This window comes from Hyla sarda, chromosome 3 (assembly GCF_029499605.1).
Source record: "Hyla sarda isolate aHylSar1 chromosome 3, aHylSar1.hap1, whole genome shotgun sequence".
Lineage (NCBI taxonomy): Eukaryota > Metazoa > Chordata > Amphibia > Anura > Hylidae > Hyla > Hyla sarda.
The window spans coordinates 439,329,871-439,345,256 of record NC_079191.1 but is presented as its reverse complement, the minus strand read 5'-3'; the positions used below and the strand labels follow the sequence as shown (position 1 = coordinate 439,345,256).

The window sequence follows — 15,386 nt, the reverse complement described above, 5'->3', positions numbered from 1 at the left end:
GCCCGCCACTATAGGGCCATATAGTATCAGCCACCTCTTCTGCACCCACATGTAGTATTAGACATCCCTCTGTGCTCTTACATAGTATTAGGCCTCTTCTGTGCCCCCATATAGTAAAAGGCCCCCTCTGTGCCCCCTTATAGTATAAGGCCACCTCTGTGCCCCCATATAGCATTAAACCCCATCTGTGCCCCCATTTAGTATTAGACCCTCATATAGTATAAGGTCCCCTTTGTGCCCCCATATAGTATTAGGCCCCATCTGTGCCCCCATGTAGTATTAGTCCCTCATATAGTATAAGGTCCACTTTGTGCCCCCAAATAGTATTAGGCCCTCATCTGTTCCCCCATGGGTAATCTATCCAGATTATGTATTTAATAAATGGGATGGCTGGACAATAGAGGGCTTAGATACCAATCTAGGTATTGTCATAGGGTTCAAATAATGAACCCCTGCCCACTACTATAGGGCCTTATAGTATAAGGTCACCTCTTCTGCACCCCCATGTAGTATTAGACATCCCTTGTTACGCCGAGCGCTCCGGGTCCCCGCTCCTCCCCGGAGCGCTCGCTACACTTCCCTCACTGCAGCGCCCCGGTCGGTTCCACGGACCCGGGGCGCTGCGTTACTACCTCCGGCCGGGATGCGATTCGCGATGCGGGTAGCGCCCGCTCGCGATGCGCACCCCGGCTCCCGTACCTTACTCGCTCCCCGTCAGTTCTGTCCCGGCGCGCGCGGCCCCGCTCCCTAGGGCGCGCGCGCGCCGGGTCTTTGCGATTTAAAGGGCCACTGCACCGCTGATTGGTGCAGTGGTTCCAATTAGTGTTTACACCTGTGCACTTCCCTATATCACCTCGCTTCCCCTTCACTCCCTCGCCGGATCTTGTTGCCCTAGTGCCAGTGAAAGCGTTCCTTGTGTGTTCCTTGCCTGTGATTCCAGACCTTCTGCCGTTGCCCCTGACTACGATCCTTGCTGCCTGCCCCGACCTTCTGCTACGTCCGACCTTGCTTCTGTCTACTCCCTTGTACCGCGCCTATCTTCAGCAGCCAGAGAGGTTGAGCCGTTGCTAGGGGATACGACCTGGTCACTACCGCCGCAGCAAGACCATCCCGCTTTGCGGCGGGCTCTGGTGAAAACCAGTAGTGACTTAGAACCGATCCTCTAGCACGGTCCACGCCAATCCCTCTCTGGCACAGAGGATCCACTACCTGCCAGCCGGCATCGTGACAGTAGATCCGGCCATGGATCCCGCTGAAGTTCCTCTGCCAGTTGTCGCTGACCTCACCACGGTGGTCGCCCAGCAGTCACAACAGATTGCGCAACAAGGCCAACAGCTGTCTCAACTGACTGTTATGCTACAACAGTTACTACCACAGCTCCAGCAATCATCTCCTCCGCCAGCTCCTGTACCTCCTCCGCAGCGAGTGGCCGCTTCTGGAATACGACTATCCTTGCCGGATAAATTTGATGGGGACTCTAAGTTTTGCCGTGGCTTTCTTTCCCAATGTTCATTACACTTGGAGATGATGTCGGACCAGTTCCCCACTGAAAGGTCTAAAGTGGCTTTCGTAGTCAGCCTGCTGTCTGGAAAAGCCCTGGCTTGGGCCACACCGCTCTGGGACCGCAATGACCCCGTCACTGCCTCTGTACACTCCTTCTTCTCGGAAATTCGAAGTGTCTTTGAGGAACCTGCCCGAGCCTCTTCTGCTGAGACTGCCCTGTTGAACCTGGTCCAGGGTAATTCTTCCGTTGGCGAGTATGCCGTACAGTTCCGTACCCTTGCTTCAGAATTATCCTGGAATAATGAGGCACTCTGCGCGACCTTTAAAAAAGGCCTATCCAGCAACATTAAAGATGTTCTGGCCGCACGAGAAATCCCTGCTAACCTACATGAACTCATCCATCTTGCCACTCGCATTGACATGCGTTTTTCCGAACGGCGTCAGGAGCTCCGCCAGGATATGGACTCTGTTCGCACGAGGCGTTTCTTCTCCCCGGCTCCTCTCTCCTCTGGTCCCCTGCAATCTGTTTCTGTGCCTCCCGCCGTGGAGGCTATGCAGGTCGACCGGTCTCGCCTGACACCCCAAGAGAGGACACGACGCCGCATGGAGAATCTCTGCCTGTACTGTGCTAGTACCGAACACTTCCTGAAGGATTGTCCTATCCGTCCTCCCCGCCTGGAAAGACGTCCGCTGACTCCGCACAAAGGTGAGACAGTCCTTGATGTCTACTCTGCTTCTCCACGTCTTACTGTGCCTGTGCGGATGTCTGCCTCTGCCTTCTCCTTCTCTGCTGTGGCCTTCTTGGACTCTGGATCTGCAGGAAATTTCATCTTAGCCTCTCTCGTCAATAGGTTCAACATCCCGGTGACCAGTCTCGCCAGACCCCTCTACATCAATTGTGTAAACAATGAAAGATTGGACTGTACTATACGTTTCCGCACGGAGCCCCTTCTAATGTGCATCGGATCTCATCACGAGAGGATTGAACTGTTGGTCCTCCCCAATTGCACTTCTGAAATCCTTCTTGGACTTCCCTGGCTTCAACTCCATTCCCCAATCCTGGATTGGTCCACTGGGGAGATCAAGAGTTGGGGGCCCTCTTGTTCCAAGGACTGCTTAAAACCGGTTCCCAGTAAACCTTGCCGTGTCCCTGTGCTTCCTCATGTAACCGGTCTCCCTAAGGCCTATATGGACTTTGCGGACGTTTTTTGCAAAAAACAAGCTGAGACTCTACCTCCTCACAGGCCTTATGATTGTCCCATTGACCTCCTCCCGGGCACTACTCCACCCCGGGGCAGAATCTATCCTCTGTCCGTCCCAGAGACTCTTGCCATGTCTGAATACGTCCAAGAAAATTTAAAAAAGGGCTTTATCCGTAAATCCTCCTCTCCTGCCGGAGCCGGATTTTTCTTTGTGTCCAAAAAAGATGGCTCTCTACGTCCTTGCATTGACTACCGCGGTCTTAATAAAATCACGGTTAAGAACCGCTACCCCCTACCCCTCATCTCTGAACTCTTTGATCGTCTCCAAGGTGCCCATATTTTTACCAAACTGGACTTAAGAGGTGCTTATAATCTCATCCGCATCAGAGAGGGGGATGAATGGAAAACGGCATTTAACACCAGAGATGGACACTTTGAGTATCTGGTCATGCCCTTTGGTCTATGCAACGCCCCTGCCGTCTTCCAAGACTTTGTTAATGAAATTTTTCGTGATCTACTATACTCCTGTGTTGTTGTATATCTGGACGATATCCTGATTTTTTCTGCCAATCTTGAAGAACACCGCCAGCATGTCCGTATGGTTCTTCAGAGACTTCGTGATAATCAACTCTATGCCAAAATAGAGAAATGTCTGTTTGAATGCCAATCTCTTCCTTTTCTAGGATACTTGGTCTCTGGCCAGGGACTACAAATGGACCCAGATAAACTCTCTGCCGTCTTAGATTGGCCACGCCCCTCCGGACTCCGTGCCATCCAACGTTTTTTGGGGTTCGCCAATTATTACAGGCAATTTATTCCACATTTTTCTACCATTGTGGCTCCTATTGTGGCTTTAACAAAAAAAAATGCCGATCCCAAGTCTTGGCCTCCTCAAGCGGAAGACGCCTTTAAACGACTCAAGTCTGCCTTTTCTTCGGCTCCCGTGCTCTCCAGACCTGACCCATCTAAACCCTTCCTATTGGAGGTTGATGCCTCCTCAGTGGGAGCTGGAGCTGTCCTTCTACAAAAAAACTCTTCCGGGCATGCTGTTACTTGTGGTTTTTTTTCCAGGACCTTCTCTCCGGCGGAGAGGAACTACTCCATCGGGGATCGAGAGCTTCTAGCCATTAAATTAGCACTTGAGGAATGGAGGCATCTGCTGGAGGGATCAAGATTTCCAGTTATTATTTACACCGATCACAAGAACCTCTCCTACCTCCAGTCTGCCCAACGGCTGAATCCTCGTCAGGCCAGGTGGTCTCTGTTCTTTGCCCGATTTAATTTTGAAATTCACTTTCGGCCTGCTGATAAAAACATTAGGGCCGATGCTCTCTCTCGTTCCTCAGATGCCTCTGAAATTGAACTCTCTCCTCAACACATCATTCCTCCTGACTGCCTGATTTCCACTTCTCCAGCCTCCATCAGGCAAACTCCTCCAGGAAAGACCTTTGTTTCTCCACGCCAACGCCTTGGGATCCTCAAATGGGGTCACTCCTCCCATCTCGCAGGTCATGCGGGCATCAAGAAATCTGTGCAACTCATCTCTCGCTTCTATTGGTGGCCGACTCTAGAGACTGATGTGGTGGACTTTGTGCGAGCCTGCACTATCTGTGCCCGGGATAAGACTCCTCGCCAGAAGCCCGCTGGTTTTCTTCATCCTCTACCTGTCCCCGAACAACCTTGGTCTCTGATTGGTATGGATTTTATTACTGACTTACCCCCATCCCATGGCAACACTGTTATTTGGGTGGTCGTTGATCGATTCTCCAAAATGGCACATTTCATCCCTCTTCCTGGTCTTCCTTCAGCGCCTCAGTTGGCTAAACAATTTTTTGTACACATTTTTCGTCTTCACGGGTTGCCTACACAGATCGTCTCGGATAGAGGCGTCCAATTTGTGTCTAAATTCTGGAGGGCTCTCTGTAAACAACTCAAGATTAAATTAAATTTTTCTTCTGCATACCATCCTCAATCCAATGGACAAGTAGAGAGAATTAACCAGATCTTGGGTGACTATTTACGACATTTTGTTTCCTCCCGCCAGGATGACTGGGCAGATCTTCTACCTTGGGCCGAATTCTCGTATAATTTCAGAATCTCTGAATCTTCCTCCAAATCTCCGTTTTTCGTGGTGTACGGCCGTCACCCTCTTCCCCCCCTCCCTACCCCCTTGCCCTCTGGTCTGCCCGCTGTGGATGAAATTTCTCGTGATCTTTCCACCATATGGAAAGAGACCCAAAATTCTCTCTTACAGGCTTCTTCTCGCATGAAGAGATTCGCAGATAAGAAAAGAAGAGCTCCTCCCATTTTTTCCCCTGGAGACAAGGTATGGCTCTCCGCTAAATATGTCCGTTTCCGTGTCCCGAGCTATAAGTTGGGACCACGCTATCTTGGTCCTTTTAAAGTTTTGTGTCAAATTAATCCTGTCTCTTACAAACTTCTTCTTCCTCCTTCTCTTCGTATCCCTAATGCCTTTCACGTCTCTCTTCTTAAACCTCTCATCCTCAACCGTTTTTCTCCTAAATCTGTTCCTCCCACTCCTGTTTCCGGCTCCTCGGACATCTTCTCTGTCAAAGAGATTTTGGCCTCTAAAAAGGTCAGGGGAAGAACTTTTTTTTTGGTGGATTGGGAGGGTTGTGGTCCTGAAGAGAGGTCCTGGGAACCTGAGGACAATATCCTGGACAAAGGTCTGATCCTCAGGTTCTCAGGCCCCAAGAAGAGGGGGAGACCCAGGGGGGGGGGTACTGTTACGCCGAGCGCTCCGGGTCCCCGCTCCTCCCCGGAGCGCTCGCTACACTTCCCTCACTGCAGCGCCCCGGTCGGTTCCACGGACCCGGGGCGCTGCGTTACTACCTCCGGCCGGGATGCGATTCGCGATGCGGGTAGCGCCCGCTCGCGATGCGCACCCCGGCTCCCGTACCTTACTCGCTCCCCGTCAGTTCTGTCCCGGCGCGCGCGGCCCCGCTCCCTAGGGCGCGCGCGCGCCGGGTCTTTGCGATTTAAAGGGCCACTGCACCGCTGATTGGTGCAGTGGTTCCAATTAGTGTTTACACCTGTGCACTTCCCTATATCACCTCGCTTCCCCTTCACTCCCTCGCCGGATCTTGTTGCCCTAGTGCCAGTGAAAGCGTTCCTTGTGTGTTCCTTGCCTGTGATTCCAGACCTTCTGCCGTTGCCCCTGACTACGATCCTTGCTGCCTGCCCCGACCTTCTGCTACGTCCGACCTTGCTTCTGTCTACTCCCTTGTACCGCGCCTATCTTCAGCAGCCAGAGAGGTTGAGCCGTTGCTAGGGGATACGACCTGGTCACTACCGCCGCAGCAAGACCATCCCGCTTTGCGGCGGGCTCTGGTGAAAACCAGTAGTGACTTAGAACCGATCCTCTAGCACGGTCCACGCCAATCCCTCTCTGGCACAGAGGATCCACTACCTGCCAGCCGGCATCGTGACATCCCTCTGTGCTCTTACATAGTATTAGGCCTCTTCTGTGCCCCCATATAGTAAAAGGCCCCCTCTGTGCCCCCTTATAGTATAAGGCCACCTCTGTGCCCCCATATAGCATTAAACCCCATCTGTGCCCCCATTTAGTATTAGACCTTCATATAGTATAAGGTCCCCTTTGTGCCCCCATATAGTATTAGGCCCCATCTGTGCCCCCATGTAGTATTAGTCCCTCATATAGTATAAGGTCCACTTTGTGCCCCCAAATAGTATTAGGCCCTCATCTGTTCCCCCATGGGTAATCTATCCAGATTATGTATTTAATAAATGGGATGGCTGGACAATAGAGGGCTTAGATACCAATCTAGGTATTGTCATAGGGTTCAAATAATGAACCCCTGCCCACTACTATAGGGCCTTATAGTATAAGGTCACCTCTTCTGCACCCCCATGTAGTATTAGACATCCCTCTGTGCTCTTACATAGTATTAGGCCTCTTCTGTGCCCCCATATAGTATAATGCCCTCTGTTTTCCCATATTATATTAGGCCCCTTTCTCCCCCATATAGTATTAGGCCCCATATTTTCCCCATGCAGTATTAGGCCCTCACATAGTATAAGGTCCCCTTTGTGTCCCCCAAATAGTATTAGGCCCCCATCTGTTTCCCCATATAATATAATGTCCTCTGTTTTTCCTTATTATAATAGGCCCCTTTCCCCCCCTTATAGTATTGGCCCCATCTTTTCCCCATGCAGTATTAGGCCATCATATAGTATAAGGTCCACTTTGTGCCCCATATAGTATTAGGCTCACCTCTGTTCCCCCATATTATATTAGCCCCCCCCCCCCATGTGGTATTTGGCCCCCTATATCGTGCAATGTTCATTTATTTCAGTAATGCAACTTAAAAGGTGAAACTAATATATGAGAGAGACTCCTTACATGCAAAGTAAGATAGTACAAGCCGTGATTTGTCATAATTGTGATGATTATGGTTACAGCTCATGAAAACCCCAAAGCGCCCCCCCCCCCCCCCCCCCCATTTCTATGATTTGCGGAGCCATGTCATCTGCTGGCGTTGATCTCTGTGCTTCATTAAGTCCAGGGTCAACGCATCCGTCTACTTTTTAAGTTGCATTCATGAAATACAATGGACTTTTGCACGATATTAAAAATGTTTGGGTTTCACCATTAGGTCCACATGTATACCACCATGCAGTATTAGGACCCACATCTGTGCACCCATGTTGTATTAAGCCCCCTCTGTGCCCCACATTGTAATAGGTGCCCTCCTTGCCCCACATAGTAGTAGACCTCTTCTCTGTGCTCCCTTATACAGTACAGTCTGTTGCTCCGCACATCCTCTTCTCTTTGCATGGTGTAGAGATGACTCAACTGTGTGTGCATCTTAAAGGGGTACTCCGGCCCTAAGACATCTTATCCCCTATCCAAAGGATAGGGAATAAGATGTCTGACCGTGGGGGTCCCGCCGCTGGGGACCCCCGCAATCTTGCATTCGGCACCCACCTCTTTGAGCTGCACGCCGCGCTGCCAGTTCACAAACTGCCGGGTGCCGACCACGGGGCCTGGGACTTTGCCCCCGTGTGACGTCACCCCCTGCTATGCAAGTCTATGGGAGGGGGCGTGACGGCCGTCACGCCCCCTCCCATAGACTTGCATAGCGGGGGCGGGACATGACGTCACACGGGGCGGAGTCATAATGTCATGACTCCACCCACAGTTTGTGAACTGGCAGCACGGCGTGCAGCTCAAAGAGGTGGCAGCCGAATGAAAGATTGCGGGGGTCCCCATAGGCGGGACCCCCGCGGTCAGACATCTTATCCCCTATCCTTTTTATAGGGGATAAGATGTCTTAGGCCGGAGTACCCCTTTAAAGAATAGAAGTCTATTATCCACTCAGGGAATGGCCCAGGGGGCATCTGCCCCTCAGCCCAGTCCGCCCCTAGTGCTGGTTCAGGTACCATGATTAGACATCCCTTTTCCTCTATACCTCGATGCCAGACTCACCCCATGTTACACCAGACTTCCTTCCTAAGATTTTATTAACCTTACGAAGCTTTGGCGCTCATCATCGTGTTGTCCCAGACGGAGGAGCGCACTCTCCTTCCTTACCAGATGTTAATTTATTAATTAAGGTCGGACATGGAAAGTGCTAAAGAGCTGGTGATAAGCGGGACAACATCCATAGATCTTCTGCGCTGTCATCGTGGGCCCGGGCTGCTGCCAGCCACCGAGGTTAATGAAGCATTTTGTTGAATAATAAACCCAAAGGGATCTTAATCGTTCGCAAGTTAAAGTTAAAATGTTAAAAGGCCGATTCAGATCTGTAATATCCTCTGGTCTCGGGTTTGGACTTAGTCCAATGTTTTGGAGATAAATAACTCAACCGATGACAAAAGACTCTGGGACTTTGGGGCATCATATTCCATGTCGGCGCGATAGCCGGGGCTGAATAGACAGGATAAACGGAGACGGCGCCACCTGAAAGAAATCTCTTCTTCTTCTAAGATTTATCTGAATTTATGGTCAGCTCCGAGATATAGAACGAGAAGACGTGCGATAGATGTACAATGTGAGATTTTATAACCATCGCTGTCAAATCTGATGCAATAATCTACCGGCTCTCATGTTTAAAGGGGTACTCCACCCCTAGACATCTTATCCCCTATCCAAAGGATAGGGGATAAGATGTCTGATCGCGGGGGTCCCACCGCTGAGGACCCCCGCCATCTTGGCTGCGGCATCCCAGACATCCGGTGCACGGAGTGAACTTTGGTCCGTGCCAGATGACTGGCAATGCGGGGCAGAGGCTTATGACATTACAGTCATGCCCGGCTCGTGATGTCACAGTCATGGCCCCTCAATGCAAGTCAATGCCCCCTTCCATAAACTTGCATTGAGGGGGCATGCCGTGACCTCACGAGCGGGGCGCGGCCATGATGTCAAAAACCTCCGAATCTGCACCCGACACGCTAAACAAACTCCAGGTGCTGCAGGGGGATTGCGGGGAGTCGCAGTGGCGGGACTCCCGCGATCAAACATCTTATCCCCTATCCAAGATGTCTAGGGGTGGAGTACCCCTTCAAATCAAATTATCTTTTTGCATTTTCTTTTTCCAAAATGTTTTTAAAGGACACAGTCACTGAGTAAATCAGCAGCAATTGGGGAATTGTTATTATTAAAATGAAAGGGAAAGATCAAAGCCATGGGGTGACAGCTATAAAGGGGGTTATCTGGGCAGGGGGTGGTCTTTACTTTGTGGCCTGAGCTGTATACTTACCTGGCCTTATACCCCACCGCTGCTGGTTTCCCAAGCACCTGGTCTCAGCTGCCGATTCCTCATCTCTACTACTTCCTGTGCAGACAGGAAATGCCCGTGTATCATTAAAAGCATAGATTTCAGCAGATGAGATGGCATTTCCTGTTTCCTGAAGAAGAGGTCCACGGCAGAGACCGGTAGCTGGAGAAACTGGCAGTAGCGAAGGAGTGAACAGGTAAGTATGCAGCTTTGATATTTTCAATGCAGCTCAGACCACATAGTAAAAAAAAAATAAAAAAAATAAAAAAAACACCCCCTGCCCAGATATCCCTTTAAAGGAATAGTATGGCATTCAGACTGGTATTCAAATTTTCTTCTAAAAGGGCTCAGGTAGGGAGAAAATGGACCTGACTTATCCCCTGCAGTTCCAACAGTGTCCGGTCCCTACATACCCCACCCATTCATCCAAATACGGGCCACACCCTTGACCCACCTCAGTCACTGATTGGAGGAGCAGGCATTTCCTGTATGTTAGGACAGGGACCAGGGAGCGCTGCTCAGTGGGGATCAGGCACTGTCAGAACGGTAGCGGAAAGAATTGAGCATGTAAGTATTTTTTCAAGCGGGCTGGAGCCCTTATAATTTTTGTTTATTTTTTTGCAATATATATATATATTACTACTATTAAGGTCAACGGCCGGAACAAATGCCTAATTATGCATGAAACAGATCATAATAGAGATAAAGTAATCCCAGCACTCACCATGTATTCGGAGCATAAGTAGTTTTATTGCATATCCTTGCAAACAGGACACGTTTCGGCCCTCAAGCCTTCCGCAGGAAGGCTTGAGGGCCGAAACGCGTCCTGTTTGCAAGGATTTGCAATAAAACTACTTATGCTCAGAATACATGGTCAGTGCTGGGATTACTTTATCTCTATTATGGTCTGGATTTGATTCATCCATGTGCACCACCAACGAGGGAAACGCCGACTACCACCTATTATGCATGAAACGGCTGTAGCCTCTGAGTGCCCTGAACGCATCTGTCCATGCCACTCCACAACTCCGAATGTTGGGATGAAAATTAAAAAGACATACAGTAAGTGTGGATAGTGCCCTTCCAACCTCTCTCGATAATATTTGTGTGTGTAAATATATATATATTATTTTTATTTTTTATTTTTATTCTGGAATAGAGCACCAGAGGTCTGATCACTATTCACAATAGTGTGTTTGCGGCTGGCAACCTAAAATATGGAAAAAAAAAAAAAAAAAATTCTAAGTGTTACCCCCACAAATATTAATAGTTATAATAATAATACTTAATAATAGTAATAATAATAATAATAATAATAATACTTAATAATAATAATAGTAATAATAACAATAGTAATAATAATAGTAATAATAATAACAATAGTAATAATAATAGTAATAATAACAATAATAATAATACTTAATAGTAATAATAATAACACTAGTAATAATAATAGTAAAATTAATAACAATAGTAATAATAATAGTAATAATAATAACAATAGCAATAATAATAGTAATAATATTAATAATAATACTTAATAATAGTAATAATAATAACAATAGTAATAGTAATAATAATAGTAATAATAGTAATAATAATAGTAATAATAATAATACTTAATAATAGTAATAATAATAATAATATATATAGTTTTTTATTTAACAATAAAGTGAGGGATGTGACTACAAAGCACAATTGGTCCAGCAAAAAAAAATATACAATCCCTCATATGACTCTGTAGATGGAAAAATAAGAGTTATGTCTCTTAAAAATGAAAATCTTCTAGATTACTAAGGGAATGATAAAGAAATGAAGGAGAGGAAAGATGTTTCCGAGCACATGAAGAGAAGAACATGAAGATCATTGGGTGGAATAGAACAATGTTTATAAAGTAGACTCAATAGTCTCTTTAGTCGGATCATTTACAGCAAGAAATGAGTCCGGGCCCGTCGTGGTGATGACCTATGACCCGGCGCGGTATAAGGTTCAGTTGTAATAAGATTTTTTATCTCGAGTGACGGAAATTACAAATAAATCCTGGAGATGATGAAATGGATGAAGTGATCTATAGAAGTGTCCGTATTATCCCACAGAAAGAGGAAAATAGTAACAAAACCAACGGAATTATGGGACAATTGTGCGATAGTTATCTCCTTGAAAAGCATCTGCCTCAAAGAAGATCTCCGGCGAAAACTAACTTATCCCCTATCCACAGTATAGGGGATAAGTAGCTGATGGTTGGGGTCCGACCGCTGGGGCCCCCCATGATCACCGGGACGGGACCTCGATGCTCTCAGTAAGGAGCGCGAGTCATCTACAAGTAGACGATACGCGCTCCATTCATTTCTATGAAAGCTTTGATGGTGCCCGAGAGCTGTATTCGAGTCTTTTCGGCATGCCCATAGAAATGAACGTAGCGAGGTCTCGTCTAAGTGATCGTGGGGGACCCCATTGGTCGGACCCCCTGTGATCAGCTACTTATTCTCTATCGTGTGCATAGGGGATGTGTTTATTTATTTATTTTTTTTACAGTAGGATAGGCGATAAGATGTCTGATCACAGAGGGCCCGCCGCTGGGACCCCGCGCCATCTCCATGCAGCACCCACATTCTAGGCAGGGCTGCTGCTCCAGTCTCAGAAACCTCTTTGTTTCTGGGACTGGAGACGTGATGTCTACCCACACCCCCTCCCATAGACATGAATGGAGGGGGCAGGGCGGGATGTCACGTCTCCAGTCCCAGAAACACAGAGGAGCATGTGGGTGCTGCACGGAGATCGCGGGGGTCCCAGCAGCGGGCCCCCCCCCCCCTGCAATCAGACATCTTATCCCCTTACCTTTGGATAGGGCATAAGATGTCCTTGTCTGGAATAACCCTTTAAACTTTGAAGGGTAGATTTTTCAAAACCTATGCCTATCGAAAACTTGCCCAGTTGCCCATAGCAACCAATCATCTTGCTTCTTTCATTTTTCACAGGCCTTCTTAAAAATGAAAGTAGCACTCTGATTGGTTGCTAGGGGCAACTGGGCACGTTTTCCTCTGCACACGTTTTGATGAATCTCCCCCTGAGTGTTTTAGTTTGCGTTTTACCTAAGGAGGGATCGGATGTTGAAGAGCCGAAAGGATGTGCAAAATAACATACAATTGCTTCGAATTTGAGTCTTCTGGGCTCCTCATATAGTAGAACTCTATTCCGGTGTAAGATCGAGTGTTGAGGTGTTTTGTCCTTTAGTCTGGTCCTCGCTTCTTGGAAGTTCTTCACATTTCTAGAGCATTTCCTTTACTTTCTTTATACAGTTATCTGGGCCATAGTGACACGCTGAAAGACGAGAACCGGTCCCTCATATGTAAAGCAGCCAACCGGTGAGAACCCATCAGCTCCCAAGTATTTTCTTGTCCCTTGTGTTTTCGACTTTAACCACTTTTTGTCCTTTGTTTACCCTTTTTTTTCCCTTTGTACTCGCAGCTTTAAAAAGTAACAAATCAACTCCTGGATCCAGTTCGGAAATTCTTCTTTACACCGAGATTTAGAAACAAAGAAAAGGTCCAGGTGAATGGACGCCTCTCGGACAAGGAACAAGACAAGGATGCCCCCTTTTTCCCCTGGTTTTCATTGTAGTACTGGAGACCCTTTTATCAGGGCTCAAGTCCTGCAGGAATGCATGGGAATGGAGTTCCTGCATTTTTTTCACAGCAGGAACACTGTTCCCATTAGCAGGAGTCCTGCAGGACCTGCCCTTGGGTGGAAATCTTGGGTGAGTTCTTACACTTTTTTTTCCCCAGGACTTAAAGAATACCTGTCACCACAAAACATTTTTATATTTTGTTAATCAATGTATTAAAAACAACTTTCTAATAACATGTGATTGACAAAAATTTATCTTTATATGTTTTTTTTTACTTTTAAAACCGACCACTAGGGGTCTCCCTACATGTCCTGGCTCATAGAGTTCGGACTCATGCTGGCCTGGCATGAGTCCGAACTCTCAGTGCAGCTAGGACACTGAAGAGCACAGCGCAGCTCCCTGCCCTTCAATCAGACAGGCGGGAACGTGCGCTGGGCATGCTGATTCCAGCCTCTGATGGCGAATGTTAAAGGGGTACTCGGGTGAAAAACATTTTTTATTTTATTTTTTAATCAACTGGTGCCAGAAAGTTAAGCAAATTTGTAAGTTACTTCAGTATAAAAATCTTAATCCTTCCAGTACTTATCAGCTGCTGTATGCTCCAGAGGAAAGTGTGTAGTTCTTTCCAGTCTGACCACAGTGCTCTCTGCTGACACCCCTGTCCATGTCAGGAACTGTCCAGAGCAGGATAGGTTTGCTGTGGGGATTGGCTCCTACTCTGGACAGTTCCTGACATGGACAGAGGTGTCAGCAGAGAGCCCTGTGGTCAGACTGGAAAGAATTACACAACTTCCTGTGGAGCATACAGCAGCTGATAAGTATTGAAAGGATAAAGATTTTTATATAGAAGTAATTTACAAATCTGTAGAGCTTTCTGGCACCAGTTGATCTGAAAACATGTGATTTCTATATTGAAGTAGTTTACTAATTTGTTTCACTTTCTGGTGCCAGTTGATGCACAGATCCTAGAGATACTCCCCATTGTGTGTATATATAAACACCTGTATATATGGAGATAACAGGAAAATAAAATAGCAAAATAACTCCAAATTAATGTTGCTCGCGAATATTCGCAAGGCAAATTTTATTTGCGAATATCGCGAATTCACGAATATGGCCTATACCGCTCAACACTACTTGAAATATATTAGCATGGATTTGAGAAAAAAAAAAAAAACAAGACAGAAGCGCCTATTTTAACATGGCAAACTGTTACCATGGGCGATCACACATATATATATATATATATATATATATATATATATATATATATATATATATATAACGAAACTACACAATAGTGAATGCAGGTGTGGATGAAATGATGTTCAAACCTAAAATTCTGCATGTAGACAGAAATCATTGCTAAGGGTAACCATATCACATAACACAGTAACAGACTAAAATAGTGCTCAAAAAACCATAAGCATATGAATATAATGGAGCAAAAACAAACACATTTAACAATAAAGCAAATATAAAGACATTTAAGCATGAGCCTTAAGCCGTAGCATCAGAAAAGAAGAGGGGAAAAGAATTTTAGTTTTGTAATGAGCAAACGGTGCAGTGCGACCATAACCATGGGCGACCGCATCAAGAATTAATACCATAATATTAATAGAAAGGAGTATCATAACTGAAAACACACACAACCTCCACAAAATCCACAAACCATAAAACATGAACTGAAATGTGCCAGTAAAAGTACATAAGATCATGCCGATAATTGAGTCCACTTGGTGCACGGGAGTCCAGAGACAAGATCCAGAAAGCCTCCCGTGACAACACAAGATGGGCCCAATCTCCACCCTTTCGCGGTTGTATGACCTTCTCTATTCCTGTAATAGTGATTGTAGATGGATCACCTCCATGTACCTCACCAATGTGCTTCGTGAGGCCAGAAGAAGATCGATTGCTGGATGCTTAACCTCTTAAGGACATAGGACGTTCTCTAACGTCCCCGCTACCTGGGCTTTAATGCCCAAGGACGTTAGAGAACGTGCTGTTGTATTTCCGGTCTCTGCCGCGTGCCGGGAAGAGATCGGAACGGCATGTCTGCTGAAATCTTTCAGCAGGCATGCCGTGCAAATGCCAAGGGGGGTCCCGGGACCCCCGTATGTCGGCGATCGCAGAAAATCGCATGTCAATTTAGACATGCGATTTTCTCCTATTCCGGGCTGATCGGGTCTCTGGTGACCCGATCACCCGGAAAATAGGGATGATCGGAGCTGTGAGTGACAGGCCCCAGCATCCTGCAGGGTAGGAGTGAGGTCGCAATGCTGCGATCTCCTC

General features: G+C 47.1%; 1 protein-coding gene and 1 long non-coding RNA gene across 2 annotated transcripts in view; one reads left to right on the top strand and one right to left on the bottom strand.

Moving 5' to 3' along the window:
• LOC130363186 (uncharacterized) overlaps positions 1 to 13,307 on the top strand; it is a 37,943-nt gene extending 24,636 nt beyond the window's left edge. The window contains exons 2-3 of the long non-coding RNA XR_008891754.1: positions 12,766 to 12,831; positions 12,935 to 13,307. This is a non-coding gene — a long non-coding RNA (uncharacterized LOC130363186). The remainder of the gene's footprint in view (positions 1 to 12,765; positions 12,832 to 12,934) is intronic.
• Positions 1 to 15,386, bottom strand: part of LOC130363185 (uncharacterized) — a 190,932-nt gene that overhangs the window by 68,698 nt on the left and 106,848 nt on the right. The window lies entirely within an intron of this gene.